Raw genomic sequence first — 6,000 nt, forward strand, 5'->3', positions numbered from 1 at the left:
TAACCAGCTAATATAGAACATGCGCTGTACGCTACAGTCAGACATGGCAGAATCCTTTTTTTCTTACATTTTTTGGGCCTGATTGTGATATGTTTCTGCTTATAATTTCTGACATTTTGGTAGGCTATTTGTTAGTCAACTTGTCTATAATTAGATACATGCAGCTTCTCTTCTGTCATTATATGTTGCCCGAGAAGACTGAATAAACCCTTTCTCACCAGAATGTCATAAATCAGTAGAATGAATGCTTAAATATAGTTGAAATTACTAAAGATCACTCTGTCATCTCTGCTTCTTTTGCGGAGCAAAGAAGTTTAGGGACCCGGGGAGAAAATGCAATAAGAAAAAAGAAAAAACAGGAAAGATATTCTTTGCAAAATTTCCAACATCAGTTTGACCGGTTGTAAGGAAATAGAAAGCTGTGAAAATGACTCAACATGCTTCTGAAAATATTTCAGGTAGGCAATTTTTTACATTTTATTTATTTAACCTTTATTTAACAAGTCAGTTAAGAACAAATTCTTATTTACAATGACAACCTACACCGGCCAAACCTGGACGACGCTGGGCCAATTGTGCGCCGCCCTATGGGACTCCAAATCATGGCCGGATGTGATGCAGCCTGGATCCGAACAAGGTACTGCAGTGTCTTAGACCACTGCGCCACTCGGAGGCTTGGATGCATATTTTATGTGGTTGAAATACAACCCGTTTTTATGACGCTGATAGTATGATAATGGCGCCAGAGGGGATGACTGCCGTTTTACAGGCTCCTAACCAACTGTGCTATTTTGTTTGTTTTTTCACATTGTTTGTAACTTATTTTGTACATAATATTGCTGCTACCGTCTCTTATGACCGAAAAGAGCTTCTGGACATCAGAACAGCGATTACTCACCTCGAACTGGACAAAGATCTTTTCTTTAATGGTTGTTATGCGAAGGATATACTGCGTCCCCGAGACCAGACCCAAATCCCCGTCATTCGCGTGAAGAAAAGACGGAAATACAGGGGGCGGAGGTCAGGGTGCCTTGTGAGAATTTGTCGGCGAGTGGGTAACCCGCCTCTACCATCCGTTCTATTGGCCAACGTGCAATCACTGGAAAATAAACTGGATGATCTACTATCGAGACTATCCTATCAAAGGGACATTAAAAATTGTAATATCTTAAGTTTCAAAGAGTCATGGCTGAACGACGACACGGATAATATAGAGCTGGCTGGGTTTTCCTACGTCTGGTAAGATGAGGGGTGTGGTTCTATTTGTCAATAACAGCTGGCGCGATGTCTAATTTTTAAAAAGTCTCGAGGGATTGCTCGAAATAAGCTGTAGACCAAACTACCTACCAAGATAGACGGCTATGAATAATATAGATGAAACTCTTTACCAACACAAACCGATGATGGCACTAAGACCGCACTCAACGAGCTGTATAAGGGCGGAAGCAAACAAGAAAATGCTCATCCAGAGGCGCGCTTCTAGTGGCCAGGGACTTTAATGCAGGGAAACTTAAATCCGTTTTACCTCATTTCTACTAGCATGTCACATGTGCAACCAAAGGGAAAAAAACTCGAGACCACCTTAACTCCACACACAGAGACGCGTACAAAGCTCTCCCTCGCCCTCCATTTGGCAAATCTGACCATAATTCTATCCTCCTGATTCCTGTTAATAAGCAAAAACTGAAGCAGGAAGAATTTTCTTTTTTTTCTTTATTTAACTAGGCAAGTCAGTTAAGAACAAATTCTTAACTTTGTTAAGGTTAGTCATGGCTCACATCAACACAATCATCCCGGAAACCCTAGACCCACTACAATTCGCATACCACAGATAATGCAATCTCATTCACACTCCACACTGCCCACTAAGCTAAGGACCCTGGGACTAAACACCTCCCTCTGCAACTGAATCCTGGACTTCCTGACAGGCTGCCACCAGGTGGTAAGGGTAGGCAACAACACATCTGCCACGCAGATCCTCAACACTGGGGGCCCTCAGGTGTAAGTGCTTAGTCCCCTCCTAAGAACGACTCCAACACCATCATTAAGTTTGCTGACAACACAACAGTGGTAGGCCTGATCACTGACAACGATGAGACAGCCAATAGGGAGGAGGTCAGAGACCTGGCAGTGTGGTGTCAGGACAACAAACTCTCCCTCAATGTGAGCAAGACAAAGGAGCTGATCGTGGACATCAGAAAAAGGAGGGCCGAACAGGCCCTCATTAACATCAACGGGGCTGTAGTGGAGCGGGTCAAGAGTTTCAAGTTCCTTGGTGTCCACATCACCAACAAACTATCATGGTCCAAACACACCAAGACAGTCGTGAAGAGGGCACGACAACACCTGACCTGACCAGTTGCATCACCACCTGGTATGGCAACTGCTCGGCATCAGACCGTAAGGCGCTACAGAGGGTAGTGCGTACGGCCCAGTACATCGCAGGAAGCTTGGCCCCAATGGGCCGTACGCACTACCCTCTGTAGCGCCTCCAGGAACTACAGTGCATTCGGAAAGTATTCAGATCCCTTGACTTATTCCACATTTTGTTAAGTTACAGCCTTATTCTAAAATTGATTAAATAAAATAAAAATCCTCAGCAATCTACACACAATACCCCATAATGACAAAGTGAAAACATTTTTGCAAATGTATTAAAAACAAAAATATCTTATTTACGTATTCAGACCCTTTGCTATGAGAATCAAAATTGAGCTCAGTTGCATCCTGTTTACATTGATTATCCTTGAGATGTTTCTACAACTTGATTGGAGTCCACTTGTGGTAAATTCAATTGATTGGACATGATTTGGAAAGGCACACGCCTGTCTATATAAGGTCCAACAGTTGACAGTGCAAGTCAGAGCAAAAACCAAAGCCATGAGGTCGAGGGAATTGTCCGTAGAGCTCCAAGGCTGGATTGTGTCGAGGCACAGATCTGAGGAAGGGTTCCAAAACATTTCAGCAGCATTGAAGGTCCCCCAGAACACAGTGGCCTCCATCATTCTTAACCTTTTCATACGTGAGTTCAAATATCTCTAACGGTCGCCCCAGCGTGAGTTTTTTTATGCACGTTATGTCAGAATGCACTCACTGTTCCAGAATGTGATTGTTACTCAACAGGACAGTTAATCCCCGCTGCCCTCAAACTAAGGCACGCTGCCTGTTTTTATTTATAGGCTGTTTAAACTTGTCAATTTCAAATGATTTTCTTACAAGTTTTATTCTCTAATAACAGTTTGAATAGAGGTGTGTTCCGTCACCTCATTAATTCACATAAAAGTAGGCCATTTCACTTTTGCGGACAATTTATTTTTTAGGCATTACTGAGCCGGACAAACCTCCCCATTGTTTCTGCAGATCAAGTATGCAGACATTTGTGCCTCTTCAGTCAGAACAGGACCTGCAAAAACTTTTTCACATTTTCCGGCTGGTGTCGGCTGGTGTTTTCATTACTACATGATAATAACTTTGGACATGTGTGCGTTTCTATCAAAGTAAGTGCCTTATTACGTTATAATAGTTACTGTATGTCGTGTTATGTAGTTTCTACTGTAGCTCACTATGTATGGAGCGTAATATATTTGTGTGTTTTCCTTATAACCACGGACACGCGAGGTAACGTTACTCATTTCATAAACTTTATGGTGTTATACTCAATTGTGATTATGTAGGCAGCTACAGTCTTCTATTAGCTCTGTAAAACAATGCTAATTGCATCAGAGAAGTATTAGCTTGTTGTCTTTTGAAGCTACCCTGGCCTTATGACCATGGTTTGTTTTCATTTGGCCTGTTTGCATTGCTCTGTTCTGCCCTGCCCCCCTTGAGGAGCTCAACAGTTACTGTTTCTTACCGTTATATAACTAATATTTGTGATTTTGTCAATATAATTCATAATTTTTATAGCAGTGTTTATTATGTTACTTGTTTGCAATATTGTTTTATTGCAATATCCTTATTGTATTCTAATGAATAATTCCTCTTTATTGTGTACTTTCAGAAACCACACATACAAACAGTATTGAACATTATTTGCCAATATCATAACTGGATCTGGACATCTTTCAAGCTGAAGATTGAGGCCAGATGTTGTATGCCAGCGTACACTCCTTAACAGTACTGGATGAAAACACATAGGCCAATATGTAATAGTCGTCTATTTTATTGAAGTATTGGCGATGGTTAAAGAACTTGTTTTACTAGAGGGGAAAGAAACTGCAAGACTGACAACTTATGAATAAGCATAACCCATATTTCATATTCATGCAGTGATTGAACAACAACTTCATTTCCAACCCCACCTCTAAAGGCATAGTATCATGGTATCATGGTATCATGGTATCATGGTATCATAGTATCATAGTATCATGGTATCATGGTATCATGGTATCATGGTATCATGGTATCATGGTATCATAGTATCATGGTATCATGGTATCATGGTATCATAGTATCATGGCTGATCACCTGTCAAGTCAGTCAGTCAGTAATTGCTGCAGATGTGGTCAATAGTGCTTGAGCATATGATACTCCCCAAAGCATGGTGAAACACAGAGGTGTGCCGCAAGCTAAACACATGTACTGTGTCAACCTCCTCTGCTTCTGGCACTTTGCAGTGCCTCCGTGTGTGACTACCTTGAGCAGCAGTTTGAGGGACTTCTCAGGGAAAATGCCATGCAGTGAGGCGTAGAGGATTGTCTGCAGAATGACGACCCCCAGTGGATGGGTGCCGAGGGGTGTGGTACTCCTCCAGCAGCTCTCTCATGAGGTTTTCTCTGTACTTTTGGTAGGTAATTACTTTACCTAAGAGGGAGTGGGGAGGATGAGGGAAGGGAGAGGATGATGAGGCAGTGGGTAGGTGGGTGAGATATTGTCACTGTAATTGCATAATGGAACTGTATGTGATTTGTATGTGAACTGTACGTCCAATTACAAAAAATACCTTGTTCAGTAACCATCTCACCTGTTAGTTGGTGGTGAACTATGTGGCCATTGAGGGCAGCAGTGTCGATCAAATGGAAAAATATCTTCATATACCACTTGGTATTTTCTGGAGAGGACATGAACGTCTTGTTTGACATGCAACTTTACAGCCAGCTGTTGACCGTTCTCCTTGAACTCCACCTCCCCTCTCTGCATCTTCCTGCATCCGAATGCCGGCATCCCCTTCCTGGTCGACCTGACTGTGCCACAGGCCCCTATGCTGTTGGAGAGCAGATGCTGGAAGAGTGTGGGACTGTTGTACCAATTGTCCACATACAAAGTGTGTCCCTTGCCGAGATGAGGAGCCAGCATGGTCATCACCACGGACCCGGACACCCCAAGCCACTCATAATGTTGGATGTCAGTGGTGGACCCTGTGTAAACTATAATGTCCTGGACAAATCCTGTCTTCACGTCGCACATGACAAAGAACTTGACCCCAAACTTGTGCCTTTTGGAGGGAATATATTTCCGGAACGCCAGCCTACCCTTCCGTAACATCAGGGACTCATCAATGCAATGCATAGGTCCTAGTATGGCCTAAAGACCCGACCAAATGCTGATGTCTGGCTGGTAAGAACATTTCTTATTTTGTGTAATGGGTCATTTAGGTTGGCAGTAGCATTGTTGACAAAATGCAGGCATCGCAGAAGAACTAGGAAGCGGTCTTGAGAAAAGAGAGTGGCAAAGAAGGGAGTTGAAAACACAGGATCTATGCTCCAGTATTCTCTTAGGGAGTTATTCTTTACTGTTCTCATGAGAAGGACTGTCACCAGGAAGGTATACATTTCACTAATTGTGGTTGTTACCCATTTAACGAGTTCCCCCCTCACTCCTGGCTCTCTCTTATGTAACTCCAAGGCATAGCGATTGGTCTCCTCTACTCCTGGACTCCCCACCAGCTCCTCTGTCAGAAAGACCTTGAAGCACTCTGCCTCAGTTGGAAATGGCAAGGGGCGTTGCACTCCAGACTGGGACTCATCAAAGCAAACAGCAGGGCCAGGAGGGTTGAAATGG

Source organism: Salvelinus namaycush, chromosome 3 (assembly GCF_016432855.1).
Source record: "Salvelinus namaycush isolate Seneca chromosome 3, SaNama_1.0, whole genome shotgun sequence".
NCBI lineage: Eukaryota > Metazoa > Chordata > Actinopteri > Salmoniformes > Salmonidae > Salvelinus > Salvelinus namaycush.